Consider the following 17,514-nt stretch of genomic DNA (forward strand, 5'->3'; position numbering starts at 1 on the left):
CTATCCGTTTTCCAGCTATTTAATATTGAAGTTGGTACTCCTCCGCTCCTCAGGTTCGCCTTCATTGAGAGTTATAGTATGTAATAATATTGTATTATTCTCAACAGTCTGAGAGTGTGAGCTGATACACAAAGAACTTTCCTGATTGTTGCGGCGGCCATAGGGGGGGAAGTGGCAGAGCTGTCATGTGCCAGGGGTCCGGCTTCCACAATGCAAGATGGCACCGGATGCCTGTGCCCCCATTATAACGTCATTGACATGAGTATTCTCAGGCTGTCTTGTCATATCAGTAATGGGAGAGGGACTGAATGAATGGCTCCCATGTAGGTACCTCCATCTAATCTCAGGTAGGCTTGGACTTGTCTCCCTATGCTACCCTGAGATTAGTGGCCCTGTACAGTGCGATGTCACGGTACTTGAAAAGGCGATCAGTCAGATATTACAGTCTGATCATATAACATGTAACGTGTGTGTTCTGTCTGACAGGATACTGTTACTTTACTGAATTACTGTAGAAGAATGAGGGAATTAAAAAAACATTTCCTCCAAGGGCCACAAAAAATAGAGAAATGTTGCAATTCTCTAACATGACATTTCTCAACACATCAGAGCGACAGGGTCGTCAGCCCACCAGCATCCCTGGTGAGCCTCTCCCTTTCCCGGACTGCCGCTGCTGAAAATTGTTTCTTACAAGATGACCTGCTTACAAAGTCTTTTACACCCACGCTAAGCACAAGCGTGCCGGTCCCTGGTGACGCAGTGACAGTGAGGAGAAGCAGATGGGACGCAGGCTAGTCCATAGCATTCTCAGACTCCTGGATCTAAGCCCAGTCACTCCCGAGATAGTATTTCTAGTGCAATGCCTGACACAAAGCAGACATCAGGGATTCAACACTATGGGGTCTGATTTGGATCGGAATAATGTTTAGAGAAGAACAAGCAAAATTGTCAGTAAAGTATTGTGTTCAGTTCTATAGAGCAGATCCCAGGAGGACATAGAGAGATAGTGATAGTACTTTATAGATCTCTGGTAAGATCTCACCTAGAGTATTGTGTTCAGTTCTATAGAGCAGATCCCAGGAGGACATAGAGAGGTAGTGATAGCACTTTATAGATCCCCAGTAAGATCTCACCTAGAGTATTGTGTTCAGTTCTATAGAGCAGATCCCAGGAGGACATAGAGAGGTAGTGATAGTACTTTATAGATCCCCGGTAAGATCTCACCTAGAGTATTGTGTTCAGTTCTATAGAGCAGATCCCAGGAGGACATAGAGAGGTAGTGATAGTACTTTATAGATCCCCGGTAAGATCTCACCTAGAGTATTGTGTTCAGTTCTATAGAGCAGATCCCAGGAGGACATAGAGAGGTAGTGATAGTACTTTATAGACCCCTGGTAAGATCTCACCTAGAGTATTGTGTTCAGTTCTATAGAGCAAATCCCAGGACATAGAGAGGTAGTGATAGTACTTTATAGATCCCTGGTAAGATCTCACCTAGAGTATTGTGTTCAGTTCTATAGAGCAGATCCCAGGAGGACATAGAGAGGTAGTGATAGTACTTTATAGATCCCGGGTAAGATCTCACCTAGAGTATTGTGTTCAGTTCTATAGAGCAGATCCCAGGAGGACATAGAGAGGTAGTGATAGCACTTTATAGATCCCCAGTAAGATCTCACCTAGAGTATTGTGTTCAGTTCTATAGAGCAGATCCCAGGAGGACATAGAGAGGTAGTGATAGCACTTTATAGATCCCCAGTAAGATCTCACCTAGAGTATTGTGTTCAGTTCTATAGAGCAGATCCCAGGAGGACATAGAGAGGTAGTGATAGTACTTTATAGATCCCCGGTAAGATCTCACCTAGAGTATTGTGTTCAGTTCTATAGAGCAGATCCCAGGAGGACATAGAGAGGTAGTGATAGTACTTTATAGATCCCCGGTAAGATCTCACCTAGAGTATTGTGTTCAGTTCTATAGAGCAGATCCCAGGAGGACATAGAGAGGTAGTGATAGTACTTTATAGACCCCTGGTAAGATCTCACCTAGAGTATTGTGTTCAGTTCTATAGCGCAAATCCCAGGACATAGAGAGGTAGTGATAGTACTTTATAGATCCCTGGTAAGATCTCACCTAGAGTATTGTGTTCAGTTCTATAGAGCAGATCCCAGGAGGACATAGAGAGGTAGTGATAGTACTTTATAGATCCCGGGTAAGATCTCACCTAGAGTATTGTGTTCAGTTCTATAGAGCAGATCCCAGGAGGACATAGAGAGGTGGTGATAGTACTTTATAGATCCCTGGTAAGATCTCACCTAGAGTATTGTGTTCAGTTCTATAGAGCAGATCCCAGGAGGACATAGAGAGATAGTGATAGTACTTTATAGATCCCCGGTAAGATCTCACCTAGAGTATTGTGTTCAGTTCTATAGAGCAGATCCCAGGAGGACATAGAGAGGTGGTGATAGTACTTTATAGATCCCTGGTAAGATCTCACCTAGAGTATTGTGTTCAGTTCTATAGAGCAGATCCCAGGAGGATATAGAGAGGTAGTGATCGTACTTTATAGATCCCCGGTAAGATCTCACCTAGAGTATTGTGTTCAGTTCTATAGAGCAGATCCCAGGAGGACATAGAGAGGTAGTGATAGTACTTTATAGATCCCTGGTAAGATCTCACCTAGAGTATTGTGTTCAGTTCTATAGAGCAGATCCCAGGAGGACAGAGAGGTAGTGATGACACTTTATAGATCCCCGGTAAGATCTCACCTAGAGTATTGCGTTCAGTTCTATAGAGCAGATCCCAGGAGGACATAGAGAGGTAGTGATAGTACTTTATAGATCCCTAGTAAGATCTCACCTAGAGTATTGTGTTCAGTTCTATAGAGCAGATCCCAGGAAGACATAGAGAGGTAGTGATAGCACTTTATAGATCCCCGGTAAGATCTCACCTAGAGTATTGTGTTCATTTCTATAGAGCAGATCCCAGGAGGACACAGAGAGGTAGTGATAGCACTTTATTGATCCCGGGTAAGATCTCACCTAGAGTATTGTGTTCAGTTCTGTAGGGCGATCTCGTGGAAGAATGCCACTGTGTTCTGAAAGCAGGCTATTAAATATACACTTCAGGGTGCATTTAACACCATTTAAAGCATTATATAAACTATGAAAAAGATGAATATGAATACATAAAAATACTTACCCCGGATTGCTCCACCTGTGCAGTCAATCTGATCTCCCAAATCATTTTATAGGAAAATCACTAGATGATATCACACTCCATGTGGGTCAACCAATTGGGCTTATTTACTAAACACCTCATTGTAGAGAACTGAATTTTCTCTTGGCCCCCAATCCTTTTTGTTGTACAGTAGGAGATCTGCTGAAATGCTCAAGCCAGCTATCCATACCTTATACTAAACAGCACAGGAGAATAGACACTGTAACAATGTACAACACAAATGTCAAATGACTGCAGGCAGAGTAAATTTAATAAGGATTCCCAAACCTAATTGATAAGCAAAACTACAAAATGAAATAGTATATACCGCGGGCACACTGGGCACTGTAACAATGTAAAAACATTTAAAGAGACATTATAGTCACCACAACTTTAGCTTAATTAAGTAGTTATGGTGTATAGAACATGCCCCTGCAGTCTAACTGCTCAATTCGCTGCCATTTAGGAATTAAATCACTTCGTTAAAGCAGCGATAGTCACACCTCCCTGCATGTGACTTGCACAGCCTTCCTAAACACTTCCTGTAAAGTGAGATCTAATGTTTACACTTCCTTTGGTGCACAGTCTGTTTCATTTAGAATTTCTTATCTCCTACTCTGTTAATAGCTTGCTAGAAGATGCAGGAGCAAACATTGTATAAGTGCATCAAAGTGTCACCAAGTCATTTGCACGGGTAAGAGTTTATTAATCAGCCTTCATTAAAACAGTTAAGCAAGCTGGGGTTGAAGCTGTAAACTGTGATTTTATGGGAATATTGCTCATAGGATGGATCCCCAGACGTTCAGAGTGGCTGGAAAGGCATCTGGCAAACCATTGAAAGCGCAGGATTACAAGACCAGAGACAGTAATGATCATGTAACAGCTGTGGTTAAAGAAAACTTGACATGCGGGGAGGAGTTGGAAAGCCGAGAGGGTTCAATACAGGGGATTGTGTATAATACAGAGACACCCCCTGATCTGTGTGTAATACAGAGACACTCCCTATTCTGAGTATAATACAGATACACCCCCCGCTCTGTGTATAATACAGAGACACCCCCTGCTCTGTGTATAATACAGAGACACCCCCTGCTCTGTGTGTAATACAGAGACACTCCCTATTCTGAGTATAATACAGATACACCCCCTGCTCTGTGTGTAATACAGAGACACTCCCTGCTCTGTGTATAATACAGATACACCCCCTGATCTGAGTATAATACAGAGACACTCCCTGCACTGTGTGTAATACAGAGACACTCCCTGCACTGTGTGTAATACAGAGACACCCCCTGCTCTGTGTGTAATACAGAGACCCCCCCCCCCATCGCTCTGTGTATAATACAGATACACCCCCTGCTATATGTATAACTAACTGTTTTCTAGATACAGATCTCTTTGTTAATTTCACGGATCTCATTTAGCGACGGTGACTCCATCTCCTCGCTCTAAGCTGCCAACGCCAGCCCTTTCTCAGTGACGAATATATCCACTGTAAGGTACTCAGTGTAGGTTTACTTTGGCTGTGCCCGCAACTGACAACTGGGAATTAATGTGGACATTTACTTAGAAAAATAAATCTCACGCAACAAGAATATTTCCAAACTGTATTGCGTCACCTTGTGTACCCAACACGCCACATACAAAGTGCGGCACACTATATACACTATACATACTTTTAGAATAATCAGTGGATAACTCATCGATATATCATACATTAATCAGTGAATAACCCATCGATATATCATACATTAATCAGTGGATAACTCATCGATATATCATACATTAATCAGTGGATAACTCATCGATATATCATACATTAATCAGTGGATAACTCATCGATATATCATACATTAATCAGTGAATAACCCATCAATATATCATACATTAATCAGTGAATAACCCATCGATATATCATACATTAATCAGTGGATAACTCATCGATATATCATACATTAATCAGTGAATAACCCATCAATATATCATACATTAATCAGTGGATAACCCATCGATATATCATACATTAATCAGTGAATAACCCATCGATATATCATACATTAATCAGTGAATAACCCATCGATATATCATACATTAATCAGTGGATAACCCATCGATATATCATACATTAATCAGTGAATAACATATCGATATATCATACATTAATCAGTGGATAACCTATCGATATATCATACATTAATCAGTGGATAACGTATCGATATATCATACATTAATCAGTGGATAACCTATCGATATATCATACATTAATCAGTGGATAACGTATCGATATATCATACATTAATCAGTGGATAACCCATCGATATATCATACATTAATCAGTGGATAACCCATCGATATATCATACATTAATCAGTGGATAACCCATCAATATATCATACATTAATCAGTGAATAACCCATCGATATATCATACATTAATCAGTGAATAACATATCAATATATCATACATTAATCAGTGGATAACCTATCGATATATCATACATTAATCAGTGGATAACCCATCGATATATCATACATTAATCAGTGGATAACCCATCGATATATCATACATTAATCAGTGGATAACCCATCGATATATCATACATTAATCAGTGAATAACCCATCGATATATCATACATTAATCAGTGAATAACCCATCGATATATCATACATTAATCAGTGGATAACGTATCGATATATCATACATTAATCAGTGGATAACGTATCAATATATCATACATTAATCAGTGAATAACCCATCGATATATCATACATTAATCAGTGAATAACCTATCGATATATCATACATTAATCAGTGAATAACCTATCGATATATCATACATTAATCAGTGAATAACCCATCGATATATCATACATTAATCAGTGAATAACCCATCAATATATCATACATTAATCAGTGGATAACCTATCGATATATCATACATTAATCAGTGAATAACCCATCGATATATCATACATTAATCAGTAAATAACCCATCGATATATCATACATTAATCAGTGGATAACGTATCGCTATATCATACATTAATCAGTGAATAACCTATCGATATATCATACATTAATCAGTGAATAACATATCAATATATTAGGGATCGACCGATATTGATTTTTTAGAGCCGATACCGATACCGATATTCTGTGAACTTTCAGGCAGATAGCCGATATAATTTGCCGATATTCTGTACATTTACCATTTTGGAAAATAAAAAACTATTTCTAAAGGTAAATGCACAAAATATACATGCCACGTGTAGTGGATGCAGTGTGTTTAGACAGGGGAGCTGTGTATGTGTGTGTAGTGGATGCAGTGTTTGTGCAGTGTGTGTGTAGTGGATGCAGTGTGTGTAGTGGATGCAGTGTGTGTTTGTATAGTGTGTGTGTATATAATGCAGTGTGTTTGTATAGTGTGTGTGTATATAATGCAGTGTGTGTTTGTATAGTGTGTGTGTATATAATGCAGTGTGTGTTTGTATAGTGTGTGTGTATATAATGCAGTGTGTGTTTGTATAGTGTGTGTGTTTGTATAGTGTGTGTGTATATAATGCATAGTGTGTGTGTGTATATAATGCAGTGTGTGTATATAATGCAGTGTGTGTATGTATAGTGTGTGTATGTATAGTGTGTGTGTAGATAATGCAGTGTGTGTGTGTATATAATGCAGTGTGTGTTTGCATAGTGTGTGTGTATATAATGCAGTGTGTGTTTGTATAGTGTGTGTATATAATGCAGTGTGTGTGTATATAATGCAGTGTGTGTATATAATGTATAGTGTGTATATAATGTATAGTGTGTGTGTATATTATGCAGTGTGTGTTTGCATAGTGTGTGTGTATATAATGCAGTGTGTGTATATAATGTATAGTGTGTGTGTGTATATAATGCAGTGTGTGTTTGCATAGTGTGTGTGTATATAATGCAGTGTGTGTTTGTATAGTGTGTGTATATAATGCAGTGTGTGTTTGTATAGTGTGTGTGTATATAATGCAGTGTGTGTATATAATGTATAGTGTGTGTGTGTATATAATGCAGTGTGTGTATATAATGCAGTGTGTATATAATGCAGTGTGTGTTTGTATAGTGTGTGTGTATATAATGCAGTGTGTGTTTGTATAGTGTGTGTATATAATGTAGTGTGTGTGTATATAATGCAGTGTGTGTATATATAATGCAGTGTGTGTTTGTATAGTGTGTGTGTATATAATGCAGTGTGTTTGTATAGTGTGTGTATATAATGTAGTGTGTGTGTATATAATGCAGTGTGTGTATATATAATGCAGTGTGTATATATAATGCAGTGTGTATATATAATGCAGTGTGTATATATAATGCAGTGTGTTTGTGTAGTGTGCATTATATATACACACACACTATACAAACACACTGCATTATATATACACACACACTATACAAACACACTGAATTATATACACAGTGTGTTTGTGTAGTGTATGTGTATAATAATAGTGTGTGTGTGAGGGGGCATTTTTTATTAAAACATTTTTTTAAAATTTTTATATTAAATTATTATTTTTTTATATATTTAATTATTATCATTTATTTTTTGTTGTCCCCCCTCCCTGCTTGTTGCCTTGTCAGGGAGGGGGGATATGTTAATCCCTGGTGGTCCAGTGGCATTGGCTTAGCTGGGGGAGGGGAGGGGAGGGAAGTGGGGTGGGCAGCAAGCGTTTACTCACCTCCCAGCAGCTCCTCCAGCTCCCCAGTGTAAATCTCGCGAGACCCGCGTCCGTCAGAGCTGGCCGCGGGTCTCGCGAGATTTACACTGGGGAGCTGCTGGGAGGTGAGTAAACGCTTGCTGCCCGCCCCCCCCCGCCGGGCTTGTAATGAGCCTGGCGGTCCTGGGAGGTATTATCGGCAATATCGGTATCCCTATTGGCCGATACCGATATTGCCGAAAATACCGAATATCGGCCGATTATATCGGTAAAACCGATAATCGGTCGATCCCTACAATATATCATACATTAATCAGTGAATAACCCATTGATATATCATACATTAATCAGTGGATAACCCATCGATATAAAATACATTAGTCAGTGAATAACATATCGATATATCATACATTAATCAGTGGATAACCCATCGATATAAAATACATTAGTCAGTGAATAACCCATCAATATATCATACATTAATCAGTGGATAACCTATCGATATATCATACATTAATCAGTGGATAACGTATCAATATATCATACATTAATCAGTGGATAACCCATCGATATATCATACATTAATCAGTGAATAACCCATCGATATATCATACATTAATCAGTGGATAACCCATCGATATATCATACATTAATCAGTGAATAACCCATCGATATATCATACATTAATCAGTGAATAACCTATCAATATATCATACATTAATCAGTGGATAACCCATCGATATATCATACATTAATCAGTGGATAACCCATCGATATATCATACATTAATCAGTGGATAACCCATCGATATATCATACATTAATCAGTGAATAACCCATCGATATATCATACATTAATCAGTGAATAACCTATCGATATATCATACATTAATCAGTGGATAACCCATCGATATATCATACATTAATCAGTGGATAACCTATCGATATATCATACATTAATCAGTGGATAACCCATCGATATATCATACATTAATCAGTGAATAACCTATCGATATATCATACATTAATCAGTGAATAACCCATCGATATATCATACATTAATCAGTGGATAACCCATCGATATATCATACATTAATCAGTGGATAACCCATCGATATATCATACATTAATCAGTGAATAACCTATCGATATATCATACATTAATCAGTGAATAACCCATCGATATATCATACATTAATCAGTGAATAACCTATCGATATATCATACATTAATCAGTGGATAACCCATCGATATATCATACATTAATCAGTGAATACCCCATCGATATATCATACATTAATCAGTGAATAACCCATCGATATATCATACATTAATCAGTGGATAACGTATCGATATATCATACATTAATTAGTGGATAACCCATCGATATATCATACATTAATCAGTGGATAACCCATCGATATATCATACATTAATCAGTGAATAACCCATCGATATATCATACATTAATCAGTGGATAACGTATCGATATATCATACATTAATCAGTGGATAACCCATCAATATATCATACATTAATCAGTGGATAACCCATCGATATATCATACATTAATCAGTGGATAACCCATCGATATATCATACATTAATCAGTGGATAACCCATCGATATATCATACATTAATCAGTGAATAACCCATCGATATATCATACATTAATCAGTGAATAACCCATCAATATATCATACATTAATCAGTGGATAACATATCAATATATCAAACATTAATCAGTGAATAACATATCAATATATCATACATTAATCAGTGAATAACCCATCGATATATCATACATTAATCAGTAGATAACATATCAATATATCATACATTAATCAGTAAATAACCCATCGATATATCATACATTAATCAGTGAATAACCCATCGATATATCATACATTAATCAGTGGATAACGTATCGATATATCATACATTAATCAGTGAATAACATATCGATATATCATACATTAATCAGTGAAAAACCAATCGATATATCATACATTAATTAGTGGATAACCCATCGATATATCATACATTAATCAGTGAATAACATATCGATATATCATACATTAATCAGTGAATAACCCATCGATATATCATACATTAATCAGTGGATAACGTATCGATATATCATACATTAATCAGTGAATAACCCATCGATATATCATACATTAATCAGTGAATAACCCATCAATATATCATACATTAATCAGTGAATAACCCATCGATATATCATACATTAATCAGTGAATAACCCATCGATATATCATACATTAATCAGTGGATAACCCATCGATATATCATACATTAATCAGTGAATAACCCATCGATATATCATACATTAATCAGTGAATAACCCATCGATATATCATACATTAATCAGTGAATAACATATCGATATATCATACATTAATCAGTGAATAACCCATCGATATATCATACATTAATCAGTGGATAACGTATCGATATATCATACATTAATCAGTGAATAACCCATCGATATATCATACATTAATCAGTGAATAACCCATCGATATATCATACATTAATCAGTGGATAACCTATCGATATATCATACATTAATCAGTGAATAACCCATCGATATATCATACATTAATCAGTGAATAACCCATCAATATATCATACATTAATCAGTGGATAACCCATCGATATATCATACATTAATCAGTGAATAACATATCGATATATCATACATTAATCAGTGGATAACGTATCGATATATCATACATTAATCAGTGAATAACATATCGATATATCATACATTAATCAGTGGATAACCCATCAATATATCATACATTAATCAGTAAATACCCCATTGATATATCATACATTAATCAGTGAATAACCCATTGATATATCATACATTAATCAGTGGATAACCTATCGATATATCATACATTAATCAGTGGATAACGTATCAATATATCATACATTAATCAGTGGATAACCCATCGATATATCATACATTAATCAGTGGATAACCTATCGATATATCATACATTAATCAGTGGATAACGTATCAATATATCATACATTAATCAGTGGATAACCCATCGATATATCATACATTAATCAGTGAATAACCTATCGATATATCATACATTAATCAGTGGATAACCCATCGATATATCATACATTAATCAGTGAATAACCTATCGATATATCATACATTAATCAGTGAATAACCCATCGATATATCATACATTAATCAGTGGATAACCTATCGATATATCATACATTAATCAGTAAATAACCCATCAATATATCATACATTAATCAGTGGATAACCTATCGATATATCATACATTAATCAGTGGATAACGTATCAATATATCATACATTAATCAGTGGATAACCCATCGATATATCATACATTAATCAGTGAATAACCTATCGATATATCATACATTAATCAGTGGATAACCCATCGATATATCATACATTAATCAGTGAATACCCCATCGATATATCATACATTAATCAGTGGATAACCCATCAATATATCATGCATTAATCAGTGGATAACGTATCAATATATCATACATTAATCAGTAAATACCCCATCGATATATCATACATTAATCAGTGAATAACCCATTGATATATCATCCATTAATAAGTGAATAACCCATCAATATATCATACATTAATCAGTGGATAACCTATCGATATATCATACATTAATCAGTGGATAACGTATCAATATATCATACATTAATCAGTGGATAACCCATCGATATATCATACATTAATCAGTGAATAACCTATCGATATATCATACATTAATCAGTGGATAACCCATCGATATATCATACATTAATCAGTGAATAACCCATCGATATATCATACATTAATCAGTGAATAACCCATCAATATATCATACATTAATCAGTGGATAACGTATCGCTATATCATACATTAATCAGTGAATAACCTATCGATATATCATACATTAATCAGTGGATAACGTATCGATATATCATACATTAATCAGTGGATAACATATCAATATATCATACATTAATCAGTGGATAACCTATCGATATATCATAGATTAATCAGTGAATAACCCTTCGATACATCATAGATTAATCAGTGGATAACCTATCGATATATCATAGATTAATCAGTGAATAACCCTATCGATATATCATAGATTAATCAGTGGATAACCTTTCAATATATCAAAGAATCAGTGGATAACTCATTGATATAGTATAGATCAACCGATCTGGGTGACCAAAATATCCAAAAATCACCCAGATCGATTTAGGGGATATATCATAGATTAATCAGTGAATAACCCTTCGATACATCATAGATTAATCAGTGGATAACTCATCAATATATCATACATTAATCAGTGGATAACGTATCGATATATCATACATTAATCAGTGAATAATCCATCGATATATCATACATTAATCAGTGGATAACCTATCGATATATCATACATTAATCAGTGGATAACCTATCGATATATCATACATTAATCAGTGGATAACCCTTCACTATATTATACATTAATCAGTGGATAACCCTTCGATATATCATACATTAATCAGTGGATAACGTATCGATATATCATACATTAATCAGTGGATAACGTATCGATATATCATACATTAATCAGTGAATAACCCATCGATATATCATACATTAATCAGTAAATACCCCATCGATATATCATACATTAATCAGTGAATAACATATCAATATATCATACATTAATCAGTGAATAACCCATCGATATATCATCCATTAATAAGTGAATAACCCATCAATATATCATACATTAATCAGTGGATACCCTATCGATATATCATACATTAATCAGTGGATAACGTATCGATATATCATACATTAATCAGTGAATAACCCATCGATATATCATACATTAATCAGTGGATAACCTATCGATATATCATACATTAATCAGTGGATAACCTATCGATATATCATACATTAATCAGTGGATAACCTATCGATATATCATACATTAATCAGTGGATAACCTATCGATATATCATACATTAATCAGTGGATAACATATCGATATATCATACATTAATCAGTGGATAACCTATCGATATATCATACATTAATCAGTGGATAACCTATCGATATATCATACATTAATCAGTGAATAACCCATCGATATATCATACATTAATCAGTGGATAACCCATCGATATATCATACATTAATCAGTGAATAACCCATCGATATATCATACATTAATCAGTGGATAACGTATCGATATATTATACATTAATCAGTGAATAACCCTTCGATATATCATACATTAATCAGTGGATAACGTATCGATATATTATACATTAATCAGTGAATAACCCTTCGATATATCATACATTAATCAGTGAATAACCCATCGATATATCATACATTAATCAGTGAATAACCCATCTATATATCATACATTAATCAGTGAATAACCTATCGATATATCATACATTAATCAGTGAATAACCCATCGATATATCATACATTAATCAGTGGATAACCCATCGATATATCATACATTAATCAGTGAATAACCTATCGATATATCATACATTAATCAGTGAATAACCCATCGATATATCATACATTAATCAGTGGATAACCTATCGATATATCATACATTAATCAGTGAATAACCCATCGATATATCATACATTAATCAGTGAATAACCTATCAATATATCATACATTAATCAGTGGATAACCCATCGATATATCATACATTAATCAGTGGATAACGTATCGATATATCATACATTAATCAGTGGATAACCCATCGATATATCATACATTAATCAGTGAATAACCCATCAATATATCATACATTAATCAGTGGATAACCTATCGATATATCATACATTAATCAGTGAATAACCCATCGATATATCATACATTAATCAGTGAATAACCTATCAATATATCATACATTAATCAGTGAATAACCCATCGATATATCATACATTAATCAGTGAATAACCCATCTATATATCATACATTAATCAGTGAATAACCTATCGATATATCATACATTAATCAGTGAATAACCCATCGATATATCATACATTAATCAGTGTCACGATTCGGGGAACCCAACGTGCTAACATACACACAGACACACACACAGAAAGTGTGCAGTACCGGTCCTTAGAGTGGCCGGGCTAAGCACACACAGAATAGTCAGGAGACAAGCCGAGTAAGGGGAACCAGAAAACAGAATAACGAGAAACAAGCCGAGGTCAAAGGGTAGGAGAAAGTCACAAAGTCAGTATAACAAGCCAGAGAGTACGTAACCAGAAATCACACGTTCAGAATCAATACTATAAAGCAAAGACCACAACAGGGCAGGGAGGAACAGGAAAGGTAAGTATTTAAACCATCAGGTTAATTCTGATTGGATAATTTCCAATCAGAATTAACAATCACACGTGGGAGATATCTAAACCTCCCACTGTGATTGAGGCACTGTGCCTTTAATGCCGGGTCAGGTGACTGACCCCGGCGTGACATATCTTGGACAGTCTTCCAGCGTGCAGCGTCATGCAAGCTGCCGCTGGGGGGCGTGGAGGAAGACGCGGGCGGCATCCGAGGCTGGAGGGATGCCGCTCGCCGAACCCACGTGGAGAAGGGGACCACGGACGGCTGGAGGGTGAGTGCCGCGATCGGACTGCAGCCTCCCCTTGCAGCCGCCCGCGGGATCCTGACATTACCCCCCCCTCGAAGACTGCCCAGAGGGCGGGAAGCAGAAGGCTTCAAAGGAAACCGGGCATGAAAGGAGCGGACCAAAGAGGGAGCGTGCAGATCAGAGCACGAAACCCAAGATCGCTCCTCAGGGCCGTACCCCTTCCAATCCACCAGATATTGCAGCCGACCCCTAGAAACACGAGAGTCGAGAAGGGCAGCCACTTCGTACACATCACTGGGGACAGCGCGAGGGGAAACAGGCCGCCCGAGGGGACGAGAGAACCGGTTGCAAAGCAAGGGCTTCAAAAGCGAAACGTGAAACGTGTTCGGAATGCGCATGGAAGAGGGCAAGTCCAGGGAGTAGGAAACGGGGTTAACCCTACGTAACACCTTGTAGGGACCAAGGAACCTGGGAGCGAACTTCATCGAGGGAACCTTGAGGCGGAGGTTCCTAGAGGACAACCATACCCTATCACCCGGAACATAGGAAGGGGCCGCACCCCTATGGCGATCAGCAAACTTCTTCTGAGCAGCCGCTGAACGGGACAGCGCAACATGGACCTGATCCCACATCTTCCGCAAAGAGGCGAGGTGCTGGTCCAAAGCGGGCATTCCCTTGTCGGAGAACGCACCGGGAAGGACGGAAGGCCGAAACCCATAAGCAACCTCAAAAGGACTTAAGCCAGTAGACGAATGAGACACCGTATTCCTGGCAAATTCAGCCCACGGAAGGAGGCGAGACCAGTCATCCTGGTGCGCATTAGTGAAGCAGCGCAAATACAATTCCACAGACTGATTAGCACGTTCGGCTGCACCATTAGATTGCGGGTGATAGGAGGAAGTAAACGACAAGGAGACCCCCATCTCAGCACAAAAACCCCTCCAAAACCTAGAGACAAATTGAGGACCCCTGTCAGATACAATATCCTCAGGTACCCCATGCAAGCGGAACACTTCCTTGGCAAACACCTGAGCAAGCTGAATCGCAGAAGGCAGTTTCTTAAGCGGAATAAAGTGCGCCATTTTAGAGAACCTATCCGTCACAGTTAATTTCACTGTCTGACCATCGGAAGGAGGAAGGTCTACAATAAAATCCATGGATAAGTGGGTCCATGGTTTCTTGGGTATCGATAGAGGCATCAGGAGACCCTGGGGTCTCACATTAGGGGACTTACACTGCGTACAGACCCGACAAGCCTGCACAAAATCCACTACGTCTCGCTTGAGTGAAGGCCACCAGAACTGTTGAAGGAGGCCCTTATAAGTCTTGGTAACCCCCGGATGACCAGCAGTTTTGGCGGTGTGAAATAAAGTTAACAATTTCTTTCTGTCATTCACTTTAACGTATAGTCTGCCAACAGGCGTCTCAGGGGGTGCTTGAGTTTGGTATGTCTTAATATTATCAAGAACAAGAGACGAAACAACCAAACGGGTAGCAGCTATTATCTGAGACGCAGGTACAATAGGTTCAGGGGTCGGGTTAACAGATTCTAGAGGTTCATACTGTCGAGAGATAGCGTCAGCTTTGGCATTACGGCAACCAGGTCTATAGGTAATCACGTATTGGAAGCGTGAAAGAAATAGAGACCATCTAGCCTGCCGGGCGGACAACCTTCTAGCATCAGCTATATAGGAGAGGTTCTTATGATCTGTTATGACCATAACTTTGTGTCTAGAACCCTCTAATAAGTACCTCCATTCCTTAAAAGCTAACACAATAGCTAATAGTTCCCTGTTCCCAACATCGTAATTCTTTTCTGGATCAGATAACCTTTTTGAAAAGTAGCAACAGGGATGGAGGGGTTCGTCATACGATGACCTCTGTGACAGTACTGCTCCCACGCCTGATTCAGAAGCGTCCACTTCCATAACAAAGGGAAGGGAAGGATCAGGGTGGCGTAGTACTGGAGCAGAGGCAAATGCCTTCTTGAGAGTGTCGAAGGCCTTAAGGGCTTCAGGAGTCCAAACCCTAGGGTGTAGACCTTTCTTAGTCAGCTTCGTTATAGGGGAGATAAGTGGTGAAAAGTTTCTTATAAATTTCCTGTAATAGTTGGCAAATCCTATAAAACGCTGGATAGCCTTAAGACCTTGGGGAAGCGGCCAGGATAGTATGGCTTCTAACTTAGCAGGATCCATACTGAAACCCTGTTCGGAAATTATATATCCTAGAAATTGCACCGAGGTCTGATCGAACAAACATTTTTCTAATTTACAATAAAGTCCGTTCTGTAATAACCTTTTAAGCACCATCCTAACATGATTATGATGTGTCTGCAAATCAGGGGAATATACAAGGATGTCGTCAAGGTACACCACGGCACAGACATGCAATAGATCCCTAAGGACATCGTTTATGAGGTCCTGAAACACAGCGGGAGCATTACACAGTCCAAAAGGCATGACTAGATACTCGTAATGTCCGCTACGTGTATTGAATGCTGTTTTCCACTCATCATTCTCCTTTATACGAACAAGGTTATAAGCCCCCCTGAGGTCTAATTTAGTGAAGTATTTAGAACCTTTGACCCGGTCAAACAACTCCGTGATGAGGGGAATAGGGTAGGCGTTTTTAATCGTTATATTGTTCAGGCCCCTGTAGTCTATACAAGGCCGTAGGTCACCCTCCTTTTTGGCAACAAAAAAGAAACCAGCCCCAGCAGGAGAGGAGGACCTTCTGATAAAACCTTTACTTAAGGCTTCCTGTATGTACTCCTCCATTACCTGGTTCTCTTTTTCAGAAAGAGGGTATACCTTACCCCTAGGCGGCATAGTACCAGGTAAGAGGTTTATGGCACAATCATATTCACGGTGCGGGGGTAGTTTATCTGCCTCCCTTTTTTCAAACACCTTAGCTAGGTCCGCATACACAGG

At 37.8% G+C, this 17,514-nt stretch overlaps 1 protein-coding gene across 2 annotated transcripts in view; it reads right to left on the reverse strand.

Annotated features, from left to right (window-relative positions):
• LTBP4 (latent transforming growth factor beta binding protein 4) overlaps positions 1-17,514 on the reverse strand; it is a 197,227-nt gene that overhangs the window by 73,005 nt on the left and 106,708 nt on the right. The window lies entirely within an intron of this gene.

Source organism: Pelobates fuscus, chromosome 9 (assembly GCF_036172605.1).
Source record: "Pelobates fuscus isolate aPelFus1 chromosome 9, aPelFus1.pri, whole genome shotgun sequence".
NCBI classification, from domain to species: domain Eukaryota; kingdom Metazoa; phylum Chordata; class Amphibia; order Anura; family Pelobatidae; genus Pelobates; species Pelobates fuscus.